This window comes from Balaenoptera musculus, chromosome 14 (assembly GCF_009873245.2).
Source record: "Balaenoptera musculus isolate JJ_BM4_2016_0621 chromosome 14, mBalMus1.pri.v3, whole genome shotgun sequence".
Lineage (NCBI taxonomy): Eukaryota > Metazoa > Chordata > Mammalia > Artiodactyla > Balaenopteridae > Balaenoptera > Balaenoptera musculus.
Window position 1 is genome coordinate 48,685,553 of NC_045798.1, and position 17,414 is coordinate 48,702,966.

At 34.8% G+C, this 17,414-nt stretch overlaps 1 protein-coding gene across 1 annotated transcript in view; it reads right to left on the bottom strand.

Annotated features, from left to right (window-relative positions):
* CCDC178 (coiled-coil domain containing 178) overlaps window positions 1-17,414 on the bottom strand; it is a 365,246-nt gene that overhangs the window by 104,528 nt on the left and 243,304 nt on the right. The gene's annotated exons all lie outside the window — the stretch shown is intronic.

The window sequence follows — 17,414 nt, forward strand, 5'->3', positions numbered from 1 at the left end:
CACCTAGATAATAGTAAAGAAACGCTTTTTGTTTCATTTATGGGGCACATTTATTATGCTGATTCAAATGGTTGAGGGCTCCATTCTCGGAGAATGGAACAGACTGAAATGATAGACTAATGTAGGTGACATTTTGTGATTAAAACCGTACTTTCTTTTTTACGAAAAACCAAAAACAAATTAAGAATATACTCAGTCTATGCCGTGTAAGAAAGGTAAATAACTCCAAAATGATAAAAATAAACATTCAGGGATTAAAGTAACATTCGAGGGGGACTTCAATTCAATCAACATTTAATGAGAATATCTAAGATGTAAGTAGATACAAAAAATAGGTTATAGGATCTCTGCCTTCAGAGATTAAAGAGTCAAAAAGAGAGAAAAAACACACAAGTGAAACAATCTGTGTATACAGTCAAAGCAGTGCCAAAAAAAGTAAAATAAGGCTTACTGTTCTAAAAAGTATTTGTACTTCAAATTATGTAACAATTTAAAATACAATTTAGTTTTTTAACTTATTTGGATAACATTTTATGACAAACTTTAGTTTTTGGGTTTTTAAAATAAATTTATTTATTTATTTATTTTTGGCTGCGTTGGGTCTTTGTTGCTGCACGTGGGCTTTCTTTAGTTGCGGTGAGTGGGGGCTACTCTTTGTTGCGGTGCACGGGCTTCTCATTGCGGTGTCTTCTCTTGTTGAGGAGCATGGGCTCTAGGTGCGTGGGCTTCAGTAGTTGTGGCACACGGGTTCAGCAGTTGTGGCTCGAGGGCTCTAGAGCACAGGCTCAGTAGTTGTGGCGCACGGGCTTAGCTGCTCCATGGCATGTGGGATCTTCCCAGACCAGGGCTCGAACTCGTGTCCCCTGCATTGGCAGGCGGATTCTTAACCACTGCGCCTCCAGCGAAGTCCCAACAACCTTTAGTTTTAAAATTGTATTCATTTCTTTAGGAAAATACTTTGTCCACTGGTTTATAAAGTAACTAATACATGAAATCTTTGAGCTGTCTTCATGAAAATATGATTTTAAATTAAAATACTGATTTTAATATGCTATTTATGTTCTACAACTTAAAATATCTTACCAGAATGTCTCCTTTAAAGCCAGATCATCAGAGCAAGGCATCTGATGCTTTTTCTCGACCTTTATGTGTAATTATTCACATTCTCTATCCCAGCGAAAACACAGTCCTTTCTATGATTATTACTTATTTCTGCCCTTTGCATTTAGATGAGACATCCTGAGCTGAATCCACTTTGCACTGAATATTCCCATGACCTATGTCTTCAAATCAAATAAATATGACAAATCACTGAATATTTTTCATGTGAAAAAAACCCCAATCTTATTTTTCACTTCCTATTCCTTGTGATTGTTCTCTACTGCTTACTGTGGAAAGGTTCTGCCTAACACAGTGAGGTTATATGTGCAATGAGGGAAGGACACAGACTTCTAATCATCTTGAATTCCTCCTACCAGCAATTTATGAGCACCTACTATGGAGACAGGTTTACCACAAGAACTCAAGAATGCTTGTTAAATAAAGAGAAAAAAGAAATTGCCTCCTTGGGTACATATGGCCATGCTACTCACTACCTGTGATTGAAATGTGAATACTACCACCATCTGGCTTCTGCCTTTATCTCGGTGGAGGGAGAAGGGATGAGATGGGGTCAGTTCACTTACAATCATCAAGCAAAGATCTACAGAACACCACCTGTGTCCCAGGAAAGAGGCTGAGTTAAAAGTCATTCCTGTTCTCAAGAATTTATAATCCAAAATGCATGCAGGGACTTTCTTAGCTTTTAAGAATTACTACAAGCTATCCTTTGATTCTGCCTCCCCTGACCCAATAATTAAAGTTTTAATCAGTTTGTCACTGAGGTGGTCCTCAAATGTGGTTTCAAACTTATGAATTGGGGTTGGCAAATTATCTAGAAAGTTACCAACTGGCACTGGTAAAAAAGATATCGCAAAATGGGCAGAGACATTAAATTGTCCTTGTTAAAAATGATATTCACAATCCCTCTCTGAAGAAAAAGAGAAGCCTGGAAAGTGGGGCAAAGTTGGAAATAATCAGAATAGATTGTGGGAGAAGTAATAAATTAGCTAAAAGTGAGAAGATTAGGGAATCTTGGGAGTTGTTCCTGAGAGGATACTGGCAGAGATCCAGAAACTCCCAATGTTTAAAAGTTGGAAAATCTAATTTCATGCTAATTTGGGGAAGGAAACAAAAGAGAGTCAGGCATAAGAGGCTGTAAACTCAGTAGTCAAGGGAAGTACATTACTGACGAAGGATAGACTCTAGTATAAAGTAAAAAGCAAATATACTCAATCATGTATTATGAATACTTTTCCAATTTGTAGAACATTATGTGCAGGATGAGTCCAGTTTGTTAAAAGAGAGACTGTAAGTATATGTACCATGAAGCTAAAAATGTTTTCATGTTGGGATTGCAGGTGTTTAGAAAGATTGTTTTTGATTTTTTAATTTCACTATTTTTCATATTTTGTGTAATAAATATATATTAACAGTACAGACAGAAAAAGAAAAATGTAAACTTTATAGTAAATAAATAAACAAACAAACAAATAAATAAGCAAGTAGGCTAAAAGACATTTCTCATTCAGCCAGGTAATAAATGGTAAGATCCAAGGACATTCAGATGACCAACCTGGGAGGACCATGAGACGACTCAGTAAGATTGAAAGGACCAATTGAACATAGCTGGATGTTATTTCAATAAAGCACACAATAGCATGGGCCTTAGAGGCAAAGTTATTTTATTTATTTGATTCTCAGTTTACACCTACATAAAATGGGGCTAATTACACTTGCTTCTAAGGGTTGTTACAAATACTAAATGGAAACTGTTTATGAAGCACCTAGAACAATAAGGCCATATAAAGTGCTGTCATGTTAAATCTGGAAAAACCCTCATGAATCATCCAGCCCAGGGTTTTTCAAATTGTGGGTTGTAACTCATTTAAAGTTATATCAGTTTAGAGGGACCTAACTAGCATTTAAAAATGAAATGGTAAAGAAGAGGGAGAATGGAAAATGGTATGCTGTACCTGAACACCAAAAATTGTGAGCTATACAGAGTATTGTAAATAATTTTTGTAAATTTCCACTCCTAGCTATATATCCCACAGAAATGAAAACATATGTCTACACAAAACCACAAATGTTGATAAAAGCATTATTCAGAAGAGCTGAAAAGTGGAAACAGCCCAAATGTCCATCAACTGATGGCTGGATAAACAAAATGTGATCTATCCGTACAATGAAATATAATTCAGCAATAAAAAGGAATGAAGTAGAGAAATATGATTCGGATGATCCTTGAAAACGTTATGCTAAGTCAAATAAGTTAGTTGCAAAAGATCATATATTATATGATTCCATTTAAATGAGATATCCAGAATAGGGAAATCCATAGAGACAGAAAGCAGATTGGAGGTTGCCAGGGGCTGGGCTGCGGGGATGGGGAATACTGCCAATGAGTACAGGGTTTGTTTGGTGGGTGATAAAAATGATTTAAAATTAGATAGTGGTGATGGTTACACAACTCTGTGAATATACAAAAACCCACTGAATATACTTCAAAAGGATAAATTTTAGGATATGTGAATCATACCTTTATAAAGCTATTATTAAAAACAAAAGAATTATTTTGTGAGACTTTGTTTCAGTCAGGTATACATATGTCCAGTGCATCCTGTTATTTTATAAAAGAAGAACTTTTTCCCCCCCAGAAAATTGTGTTATTTAGCTATAGACTTGGTCTAACCAAAAAAAAAGAACAAATTTTCTTTTTCTTTTATAAAACTGGAAAAATTATTAAAAAACTGAATAAAATATGTTCTAACTACCATTTTTTGAAAGGTAAAGGAAAGCAATTACCAACTTACAACTTCTTCACCAACATGTGATTGTTCTCATTCCTGGTTACTATCCCTGTGTTTTACATTTTTTCTAAGAGAAAATACTAGACTTTTGAATATTACCTGATAATTTAGGGATTTTTGTTGTTGTTTGTTAGTTTGTTTTAGAACAGTAGCTGGTTAACATTGTTCAGTGTGCCTGAGTTCCTACATACCATTATTTGAAAGGGGGAGCTACTGAGATTATGCCCAAATCTTAGCACAGGCTTCAAAAAAGATATGGGAAGACAAAGAAAATATTAATCAGGATATTGTATGACACCAAAAAGAAAGTTGACTTTTTAGTATCATTGTACAATTTGGATAGTAAAAACCTATTAAATATCTATCATGGAGATAAGAAAAGGAAGAAGGAAAAGAGGGAGGGAGGAAAGGAAAGAGGGAGGGGGACTGGGAGGGAGGCGAAGTGGAAGAGGGTGGAGAGGAAAGAGAAAGGGAAAGATTAGGAAGAAAGTTAAAACTGTAAGCACTAAGAATTTGAATGTTTATTAAGGAAGGAAATAAGGATTAAACAATCCTTAAACAAGGATTTGGTATAATATTCAATGAAAAGGATATACAGATAAAATATATATTCATAGCCCAGGGTGATCCTGAGCTTGGCACAGTTATTTGTATAATGGGTATAATAATTCCTATAACACACAGTTTTGGAGATTAACTGTGAAAACACATGTACAACACTTAAAAAGACTTGATATATAAGTGTTAAAATTTTTATCATAAATATGATATTTATAAATTCTGATAAAAATAATACAAAGGCAGACTCAAACAATTTCAATTCCAGACTCCGAGATTTATCCTCTACCTTCAGTATTTTACTTGTATTGTAATTTGGTATTGACAGCTGCTTACTCTGCATCATCAATTTCTCAAACTCAACACATGCAGACAGGAATACATTCTTTTCTATCTGAAACCTACTCCTCAACTATATGAGCCATCCCAGTAATTTGCCCCGGGATTTACACAATCACCCAAACCAAAGATATTTTTATGCTTCTGGTGACTGGCACAATGCCTTAAATACAGAAAGAAGTCATACAAATTTGCTTAATGAACGTCAGACTCATTTTACTCTCTTACTTCTCACCCTCAGTCTTTCTGCTGTTACCTCCTAAAAATTTTCCCAATTTGTATCGTTCACTTTCCTCACGTTGCCATTGTGTCAGTACAGTCTGTCACTACCTTTTACCTGGAATATTTTACGACTTCCTAAGTAGACTTTCCTGCCTCCAGTTCAAATCTTGCAGGTCTATCTACATATTATTTCAAGGGTGATTTTTCTAAAACATAAATTTGGTCATGCCATGCCCAGGCCAGGCTTAAAATGTTTCAATGGCTTTCCACTGCCTGAGGGATAAGTTCCAAGGCTATCAGACCCAGCTTATAAGATTCTTCCTGATTTGCCTCATTTAACTCTCCAGGTCTTTGATCCACCTTTCCCCATTGTCCAGCTCTCTAGGATGCCATCTGCACCCCTTCTACCTAATAATTATTTGAAGCTCCCTGTCGATTCAGTGTCCCCCATATTTTGGTCTAAGCCTATGCATACCTTTCTCTGAAGTATGTGCCTCTTCTACCATGTTCACCCAGTACGGGTCTTTACTTCTCTGTGAAGTCTGGGATGAGTGATAAGGAGTCTCAAGTTTATTTTAGTTTCTTAAACAACTTCGTAAATTATTTATCAACATAAGTCTTTATAGCATCACTCAAAACGAGCCAACTAATGTGAGTTTCTGATATGGAGATTTATTTTACTGTATCAAATAAATTTAACCATTATTGAATTTCCATTTAATACTATATTAAAAATACTCACCACAGAGATTTTATAACATCTTTTGAGGAAACTCCATTGCTAATGGTGCTAGGCAATTTCCTCCAAGATACAGGCATTGTCTTGTCTTTGAATTTCACTGCCAGCAGAGTTTGAGTTTCCTCAAACATGATTTTGGAATAAATGAATAAGCAATTGTATGTCCTCTACCTACCCCACAAAAGGTTTGCAATTTTTTTCTTTTTTCTTTTTTTTCCTTTTAGTTTTCTGAAGCAGCACATTCTTGCTGAGTTTTGAAATCTGGGCTCAGCCATAACTTTCCCACCATTGGTGGAGACATTGAACCTGATGCTTAAGGAAAAACAGTTATGTTGAAGTGGACTCCAAACTTTCTCACTGTACAAAGCTTGTTAATTTGAAGTCTCTTTGAGAAAATATGTGGTGGATGCACATGTATGGGAAGTTTTAAAAAAATAGAATATTTCCCTCAATATGGGTTTACTCTGATTTTTACACAAACTGGAAAAATGCAGAAAATTTAATGGCAATGCCACCAAAACCAAAGCAAAAATCAACAAGTAATAAAAAGCAAACATTTATTAAACCCATAACCAAGTGATATAAAAAAATGGCCTATTCTATTACATATACACATTTTTGCATATTTTTGATTTTTATGCTAAAGAAAAACCTTATACTTTGCTTACATTTAGAAAATTATATGTCCTAAAATCTAGAACAGTTACATGTTTATTTAACATGTTTTCCAGTCCGTTAAAACATGGAAATATTTCAGCTATGTTATCAGGCTTACTTCAATTTGAATGACATGGTTACCTTTTTAATCTACATTTTTATAATTAAGTTTTATGACACTACTTCTAATATCTTACCCATTTCCTTTTTAACCCCAAACTAGATAGATTCTGGAATTGTAATTTTTTAATTGCTAAAACATTGACATTAAGAAAATATGTAAGTGGATCAATTTAGTGATTACTTGTTTAACTCATTATCTTAAAATAATATAATATTCTCCCCTCAACGAAATGCAAATAGAAATAGTAAATGAAAGTAAATACACTGCCAAGTTTTTTTTCTGAATAATATATAATCTACAAATTTTACTTTTAATTTACCAATAGGTCTAAATTCTCTGCTTGATCACTTATTTTGATATTGGACAGAAAGGAGAGTATCTGAAAATCTATTTCTGGTATTTTCTTAAATAATTTCAGAAGGCTTCATGATAGCATATACTCTCTATTTAACCATTCATTTTACTTCTGTAGAGAAACTCTCTAAATGGAAAATTTTAAATACCAAATCTTGGTATGGATTACACTGGAGATGAGGCAAGTGGGGATTAGAATGAGAAAACGGAGCTCAGCCAGGTCTTCACAAAGTGGTGTTATTTTTTTTTAAAGTAAATTCCTATATAATACACATAGCTGTTCAAATGCATAACCAGATAAGTGTGATATTTTAGATAATCTATAAATTGTAGATCATCGATACTGCTGATGTGTTTCTTTACAGATATTCAAGATTTGCCAAGGTGGACATCTACAGGTGACTATATCAGAATATTACACCTTGGTTTAGTGGAAATTTCTGATTCAAATCATAGCAGTGGAGGATTTTACCCAGATCTCTGGAAAAGTAATTCAGAGACATTATCACTTTGGAAACATTTTTAGTGTTTGTTCTATGAAATAGTTGAGGAAATGACTGTAGACGTAAATCTTGAATCATATGATAATGACTTAATGAAATACATTCAAAGGTAAAGGAAGATTAAAAAGAAGTCTACTAGCCAGTCCCTTATTTGTGGACACCATGCATATCTTCCATCTGTCTTATCCCTCCATCTAGCACAGCAGATGCTCTAAAATGAAGTAAAGAAGATTAAGACAAAGGCCTTTAGGAATGTACATATTAGCTAGGTTAGGATACTGGCAAGAAACCACGTAAGAAATGTAATCTGGCTATGTACTGGAAGGGCAATGAAAACAGCAATAGACAAAATTGGTTAAACTCAGAAATCTATATGGCATTAAAGACAAAGGGAAAGTGCTTCAAATTTAAATTAATTCTGATTAATAAAGACAAATGCTAAAGAAAATATGGCACAGATTCTTAGAGACACATTACAAAGATGGAACAGGAGTTATTATCAACAAAGAACCATAAATATGGAAATAAATTCAAATCAATTAGGGAAGAGCATTAGAAAATAAACTGCTATACTGAAAGATGGAGAAGGAAAATAGTATGTGCTCCATCAGTATTTGTTTAATTATAGTGAATTATTGAATGAAGAGGTTTATACAGTGAGCAGCAAACAGGCTGGCGTTAAATGACTTGTTCACCACTGCCTTTTAGGAGAAAGTATTTAGTTGTAAACTGTTGATCAGAGTGAAATAGCCATTATGAAAGGATGGACACCTGAGGAGAATAAGTTAGCCATGTAGACATTTAACAGAAAAGCAAAAAGAGCTGTCTATAAAAATCACAATAGGAAAATCAGCTGTCTGTATGAAAATCAGGATAATAGAAATCTTTGCAATATCTTAAGGGCTTTTAAAATTTTTAATTAAAATAATTTGGAAAAGACAAAATATTTATGTCTTATTAAAGAGGTAAAAGACTTGAACTTGGTTACCAGGTTACCTGGGAAGACACCAGAAGAAGTAATCAATCAAGTACTAATCACCTGGAAAAGGACGGGTTCCATGAAACACCAACATGGTTTTCTGAATAGCAAATCATGCCAGACCCATTTAATCTTGTTCTGTGATAGCATTACAGGCCGCAGAGACAAGGAAAAATGATAGTGACAATCCATTTTATTTTCTGGAGGTCCTGGGATCTGCTCTTTGTCACATTTGCATTGACAAACTTGAGAAAATATGACTTTAACCACATTATTTTTAGGTGGGTGGATGTACAACATGCTTGAATGTTCAATTAAAGGATAATTGAAATTTCAATTTCAAGTTGCACTAGTATTTTGATGCAGCTCCCAGGAACTGGTCCTGGGGACCATTTTGTCAACTGCTATTACATGACCTGAATTAAGTAATTTAGAATGTTCTTACCAATCTCTAGATAATTATAAATTGACTTAGTCAGTATAAATAGGAGATAAAAATTGAAAGGATGGAATAATATAAACACAAAAAACAGATACTTTGAAGAAATCTGTCTTATTAGAATATTAATCAACAATGTGGTGCTACTATAAAAATCACCAGCACTCCACAGGAAAGTCTTAAAAGGAGTAAGACATGCAAGGACTTAAAAAAAAAAATCCTTTTGCCTTTTTTTCGTCTTAGGTAGTCACCATCAAGATACTTGTTTCCAGTTTTAGTCACTGATACCATACTTTTTAATGAATTCAAAGATAAAGTTTGATCATTTTTGTGTTTTTCAAACATTCTGCCTTGTGTATTTATTACTTTTGTAATTAGAGGATTCAAGCTACATTTAAAAACATGGTTAAAAGCCAGCAAACACAAGTAATACAGAGAAAATATGAGGACAGCTCCCTTGAAAGTGTTTCAGGCAGTAAAAGAAATTGAAGGTGGTGCCCATAAGGCAATCACGAAATGAGGAGGCTAGCCCATGGTCAACAAATATTTAAGAGGATATACTATTCGGAAACCCTTATGCTAGGCTATCACATACATCTTCATGCATAATCTCCACAGTAACCTCTATACAGTGAAAAAGGAAAGAGAATTGGAGGAAATAGACTGGCTGGGTGACTTTCCCAAGCTTTTATCAGAGACAGAATCACACTCAAGTTTGTATTGACTTCAGGTGTTTCTAACTGAAAGAAGATTAAAATGTTTCCTTATTTCTTAAGTGTATGTGTGGCATCACCACAGAAAAATAAAATGATTTTAAATTTATAAATATATATTTTAAGGGATGCAGTAGGGTTCTTCCTATTCTTTCTTTCAACATTGGTTCCAACTGTCATGTAGGATACACCTTATCCTTGTATAAAGATAGAATAATTCCTATAAAATGTGTAATTACTTCAGACTGTAAAGATTACAAACCCTCCAACAATAACTGAACCCATATTCTCTAATGAGAATTATACTTATTTTAAATAAGCAAAGCAAATAAACTATAGTAAAAAGAATTTACAGTGGGAGCTGGGGATATTTGGGATTTTAGCTGGTCAGGATTTTTCTAGATTTTCTCTGGCTGTCCTACATTTTTCAAAGTCCCATGATATTTACTTTGGAATGCCCACTTCTTGTTTCAAGGCCCTTATTAATTTTTATCTTTTATTTTATAGCATAAAATTGCTTTACATTTTTATGTCATGAAATAATAAATGCTCATTATATAAACAAAATAAACAAATAAAGAAATTAGGAAGAGAGTGAAATTCTTCCACAGCCTCAGTACTGCTAACTTTTGGAAGATAGCTTTCTAGATAGACCATTAGAAATAAATGTAGTAAAATCTAATACATATGGGAACACAAAGCAGGAATCATACAGTACATGTTGAATTATAGCTTGGTTTTTTAATTAAATATGTACCATGGCTATTTACTCCTTTTAAAGACTGTATAATACTCCATTGTATACCATTTCTATTATATACTTAGACAATTCTATATGGCCGTGCGTTGAATATGCTGACATTTTTCCTTTTTAGAAACAGTGCTATAATCAACATCATTATACATATCTTTGCAGACTTTTGCAGATTATTTCTTATAAAGCCCCAGAAGTAGAAATGCTGTCTCAGTGGGTATGCATAAATATCTTGTTAGACAACCAACTGGGAATGATCATCCAGTAATTGAAAAAATATTTGCCAGGCACTTTTCTAGGTGCTAGAGTTATGGCCATGAATAAGATAATAAGTTTCTCGCCCTTATTGAGCTTACATTCAGTTGGCAGAAACAGACCATGAACAAATGAATATAAAATAAAATAGTAGCGTGTTAAGTGTTATGAAGAAAATAAAATAAGGTGACATGAGAGTGGGCAGGCGAGGGACAACTTTAGGGGGCTCTGTGAGAGCTGCTTTCAGAGGGGACATTTAATGTGATAGCTAAATGGTAAGAAGGAGACAAGTATAGGAAATGTGGGGAGAAATGTACATCTGGAAGGATCTGAAATTTCAAGGACCTTATACTGAGAATGAATCCGGGGGTCAAGGATCAAAAAATAGCCTGTGGCTAGTGCAGAGTGGGGTGAGTGAGAGAGTGATGTCAGGGAGGGAGAGAGTACGTTATGCAGCCTAGGAGGCCAGGGCAAGAAGTTGCATTTGACTCTGAATATGGCGGTAAGTCACTGGATGATTTTAAGTTTTAATTTAATTATGGTACACTTACATTAAAGCATATACACCGTAAGTATACAGCTCAACGAATTATTCACAAGTTGAACAGATCTCTCAGATCAGGAAAGAAAACATTACCAGCATCCCCCAAACCCCCTTTATGTCCTTTTCCTGTCCCTACTTACCACCAGGGTAACTACTCTCCTGGCTTCTAACAGCAAGCTTAATTTGTCTGTTTATATAGACAAAACAGAGCAAAACAAAACAAAAACAAAAAAACCATGGTTGTGCACTTCATCCATATTTAGGCATCCACCTAAAGTAAGGATGTCAATAAAAAAGTCAATGGATCCTACCGCTGAGCACTGGAGTACCCCAATATTTGGAGGCTGAGCAAAGTAAGAGTTGCTAATACAAGAGATACAGAGTGTCCAGGGAGCTGGGAGGAAAATGAGGAGACCATGGTGTCCTGACCACAGCAAAAGATGCTTCAAGAAGGCAAATGACTAAAAGTGACTGAATATTGGTGAGCAATTGAGTAAGATGAGGTCAGATATATACTACTGGATTTGACATCATCGAAGTCATTGAGGTGGTACTTCAAAGGCAAAGAGAATGTAAAGACTGTAAATGCAGATAATTTATTCCAAAAGTTTTATTAAAAAACGAAGGGTTCTACGGAATGTGGAATCAAAAGAGGGTTTTAGAGATGGTAAATACTAGATCATGTTTGTACGATGATGGGAATAAACCAGTGAAGAGGAAAAATCTGAGGATACAGAGAGGATGGAAAATTATATGAATGAAGGCTGTGAGAAGGTGAAAGGGAATGGAATTCAGAGCACACGTGAAGGGCTTTATCTGTGTTAGGAGCTGAAGTACTACCATTTTAATAGGAAGAATGACTGCAACTATGGAGTAGATGCAGGTAAGATGGTGAATTTGGTTATGGACAAACAATCTCATCTTTTATGAATGTCTCTTTTCCCACACTCTCCCCTACCATCATTGTGTATAATCAATCTCACTGATGTTCTGTTTAAAAGAAGAGTTGAAAACGTGTACGTCATTTTAATTTGTATGTATACAATTTTTAGAGAGGTGGAAACATTTTTCCTATGTTTATTGGCCATCTGGATTTTTAAAACTTGCTGTATTTGTTGTTTGTTTGCTCATTCAAAAATACCTGTTTCCATCACATAAACAATAATTTGCCCAGATTCAGCATTCTTGAGTGCCTTAATTTGTTCTATAAATTTATGTAGATATTTTTCTGTCTTCTGTCATAAAACACTGAGGATATTAAGTCTGAAGTTAGTGTGATATTATTTTCCTTTGTAGGCACTACATTTCTTTTAAATGGATCCATTCTGGAATTACTTCTGTATCCTTGAAACTGAAAGCCGGTGAGGCATCACTAGAGACAAGTCCAAGAGCAGTTGGCTCTTTACTTGGGGCAGCCCAAGCCTTTCTCTCACACAGGCATTCGGGACTGCTACTGGTGCACAATCGCTACAGCGACTTCAGATGGACTGTCCACAGGTGCCCAGGACGGGTACCTTCAGTCCTCTAATCCCCATGTAAGAAAGATCCCATCCAAGTTAGCGAATATTGCTCTTAAGAAGCTGGATCTTCAAGTCTGAGAGGGGATTCACTGTGGTAGCCCTTACCTCAGCCCACATACTTCCAATATAGCAGGATATTTGGGGATTTAGGGAGGAGGGTTACCACAATTTCTCCCTTTCTGTGTTGTCACATTCCAATGCTCTTTTAGGGATGGGAGTTTCTACTTATCAGCCCTCAGTATCTGTCTTATTTTTTCCCCAAATCTCTGTTGTGTTTGGCAGAAATTCTATTTGTACGATATATTTGTTATCAGTCTGTCTTTTCAGAATTATTATAATGTTCTTTATGATATTATTTCCTGGTACTTTAGGGTGTGTGTGCGTGTGTGTGTGTGTGTGTCTAACTCTAGTCATGCTGCCATGTTTCCCAAGCTTGGTGCTCTATCATCAAGTTTCCACAGAAGGCTTTGCTTCCCTCTGTATTCTTTGCAAATACTAGCAGCTGCTTGGAGCTGCTCTCTCTTTCTCTTTTTTTAACATGTGTATCTTATGTCTTCATCTTAATTTCTGTTGCAGTTCTTATGGGATTAGGATCATCCATTTTGGTAAATACATGTTCTCCAGTCTGAGGCAATGGGAGGGGCATTTTAAAGTTTCTTTAGTGAGAAAGGAACTTTTTTGCTTGGATCTCTGACCATTGTTCAGAAACATAAGTGAACTGCCACTTCCTGTGTAAAAGCATAAAATCTCTCCATCAAAAAGTATTTCATTACTAGGCACTGCTTAGTCATACTCTTGCCCAGTACAATGGTGTTACAAAGTATTTATAATTGAAATACTTTTTCATTTGAAGAGAGGCAATGATATATGGTATATGAATAATAGGCTGAGCAGGGCAGAGAAAAAAACTATAAGAGAAGCTGTGGGGTAGCAGAAACTCTGTGGGCTTGAGTCCAATTGGCCTAGGTTTGAATTCCAGCACTGCTTCCCACTTAAAGGCAGTGTGGCCTTAAGTTACAAGAAAGCACATGTTATGGGTTTTATTGTATCCCCTCCCCCAAATTCATATGTTGAAATCCTAACCCCCGGGATCTCAGAATGTGACTGTAATTGGAAATAAGCTCTTTAAAGAGATAATTAAGTTAAAATGGGGTCATAAGGGTGGTCCCTAATTCAATGTTACTGGTGTCACTATCAGAAGAAGAAATTTAGACAGACATGTAAAGAGGGAAGACAGTGTAAATACAAAGGGAGAAGACAGTCATCTACAAGCCAGGGACAGAGCCCTGGAAGAGATCCTTCCTTCACAGCCCTCAGGGAACCAACCCTGCTGACACCATGGTCTTGGACTTCTAGCCTCTAGAACTGAGAAAACATATTTCTGTTGTTTCTGCTACCCAGTCTGTGGTAGTTTGTTACAGCAGACTTTAGTTTCCTGAGGAAAAATGAGAATATGTCCAGTTGTTTCATAGAGTTTTTATAAATTAAATAATAAGAATAGAATACTAATGATAATGTTATCCGTAACTGACTATTTATGATAGGGTAGGTGCAGCATTCAATGCTTCACACAGGTTGTAAATGCATAGCTTGGTGACTGCCACATTGGAGGTGTGTAACAGACACTAACTATGTTTATTTTCTCTTATTTAATACAATAAAGAGATACTGAAGTGAAAATATACTGCAATGAAGAAGGAAAGATGCAAAGATAAAGGAAGAAAGAAAAGAGAGATATCTCATAAAAAGAAGAAGAAACTAACACATTGTGGTGAGAAGAGAAACATATCAAAGGTTCCCTACACCAGAGAGTAAAAGACTCCTCAGTGGCAAGGGACCAATCAGTAACTAGTTCTCAGGGTGAACACAGGAGAACATGTTTTCTTGCGGAGTACTTTTTAGGTATATTTAGTTAGAACTGTCACAATGTGTCTAAGCTTTTATTTCCATGTGATCCTATAGTTTACATAGTATCTGTGTTGTAATGGTTTTAACAATATTAAGAATGGAGAAAGGTTATCATGAAGTCATACATAGTATTGTATTGACTTTTTTTATTTCCTTTTTAGCTTTTTGAGTTACTGACACATTATTGCAGCAAAACATATGTAGGGTCAATTCATGCTGAATAGTTATTAGAAACCATGATAACAAAAGTCATTACACTGCAGTTCAGTTTTGACAGTAAAATTTCTGCAGCATTATCACAAATCCTCATGCATTAGTGCAATGATCCTTACTATAGTTTCATATTAGAATCAAAAGATTGCTGTAGCATGCTTGATACAAAAAGTCAAGCAAGCCAAATTCTTTTCTGCTTTTACAGATAACATTTTTGCTCTTTTTCTATGTACATCATGCAGATAGTAGCTTTGTTTTATATACTTTTCTCAATAACCTATGAGTACATTGCATATATTTCTTTAAAATGAGGATTTTTCCTTGAAAGACAACACAATTCTGATTACCAGCACCAAAGGAAATAATTTGAGAATGATTTTATATCTGACTCAACTTCAAAAATTCTAAAGCTATATTATTCACTGTGGTATTATCTTTCCTTTTCTCAGATAATGTGTTAGCTGTGCTTATAGTTTTTTTTTTAATCAGTGATCTGCTATGATGGAATAGTACAAAATTTAAAAAGGGACATCTGTCATATTCAGTATAACTTTTATAGAAAAGTTGTGAGGGTTACCCTTCAGCTGACAAAGGGAAATATTTTTAATGTCTATATGTCCACAATATTTTTCAATAGTTACTCTTTTTTAAAATTTGAGGTATAACTGACGTATAATATCATATTCACTTCAGGTGTACAACATTTGATATTTGCATACATTGCAAAATGATCAGCTCAGTAAGTCTAGTTGCCATCTAGCACCATACAAAGTTAGCTTTTAGGATTTACTCTCATGCAACTTTCAAGTATGCTCTACAATATTATTGATTATAGTCACTATGCTGCTCATTACATGCCCCATGACTTATTTGTAACTGGATGTTTGTACCTCTTGATGTCTTTCACCTGTTTCACCAACTCACCAAATCCCCTCCCCTCTGGCAACAAACATTCTGTTCTCTGTATCTATGATTTTGGTTTTGTTTAGTTTGCTTTGTTTTTTAGGTTTCAAATATAAGTGAAATCATGTGGTATTTATATTTCTCTGTCTGACTTCTTTCACTTAGAGTAATTCTCTCAAGGTCCATACATGTTGTTACAAATGGCAAGATTTCATTCTCTTCTATGGCTGAGTAGTATTTAATTGTGTGTATATACCATATCTTCTTTATCCATTCATCCATCAATGGACACTTATGTTGTTTCCATATGTTGGCTATTGTAAATAATGCTGCTATGCAGATAGGGGTGCATGTATCTTTTCAAATTAGTGTTTTCGTTTTCTTTGGATAAATACCCAGAAGTGGAATTTCTGGATCATACAGCAGCTCTATTTTTAATTTTTTGAGAAACCTCCATACTGTTTTCCATAGTGGATGCACCAATTTACATTCCTATCAACAGTGCATGAGGGTTCCCTTTTCTCCACATCTTTGCCAACACTTGTTACTTCTTATCTTTTCAATAAAAGCCAGTCTAACAGGTGTGAGGTGATATCTCATTGTGGTTTTGATCTGCATTTTCCTGATATTAGTGATGATAAGCATCATTTCATGTGACTGTTGGGCATCAGTATGTCTTCTTTGGAAAAATGTTCATTCAGATCCTCTGCCCATTTTTAAATCAAATTGTTTGTCTTTTTTGCTATTGAGTTTTATGAATTCTTTATATATTTTAGATATTAATCCCTTACAGGATATATGTGCAAATATTTTCTCTCATTCAGTAGGTTGTCTTTTCATTTTGTTGATGGTTTCCTTTGTTGTGCAGAAGAGTTTTAGTCTGATGTAACCCCATTGCTTATTTTTGCTTTTGTTGACTTTGCTTTTGGAGTGAAAGCCAAAACTTCATCACCAAGACCAATGTCACATAGCTTACTGCCAATGTTTTCTTGTAGGAGTATTATGGTGTCAGGTCATACATTCAAGTCTAACTCACTCCAAGTTAATTTTTGTGTAAATGTAAGACAGTGGTCTAGTTTCGTTCTTTGGCATGTGGCTGTCCAGTTTTCCCAACACCACTTATTTAAAAGACCATCCTTCCCCCATTGTACATTCTTGGCTCCTTAAATATATGTGAGTGGGTTAATTTCTGAGTTCTCTATTCTGTTCCGTTGATCAATGTGTCTATTTTATGCAAATGCCATACTGTTTTGATTAATATAGCTTTGTAATAGAGTTTGAAGTCACAGAACATGATGCCTCCAAATTTGTTTTCCTTACTCAAGATTGTTGTGGCTACACAGTGTCTTTTGTGTTTCCATACAAATTTTAGGATTGCTTGTTCTATTTCTGTGAAAAATGCCATTAGAATTTTGATAGGGATTGCTTTGAATCTGTATATTGCTTTGGGTAATATGAACATTTTAACAATATTAATTCTTCCAATCCATGAGCATGGAGTATCTTTTCATTTCTTTGCATCTTCCTCAATTTCTTTCATCAATGACATAGTTTTCAGTGTATAGGTCTTTCATCTCCTTGATTAAATTTATTCCTAGATATTTTATTCTTTTTGATACAACTGTAAATGGGATTTTCTTAATTTCTCTTTCTTATTTTATACTCTGCCACTTTACTGAATTTGTTTACTAGTTTTAACATATTTTTTGGTGGAGCTGTGAGGGATTTCTATATACAAAAACATGTCACCCATAAATAATGACAGTTTTACATCTACCT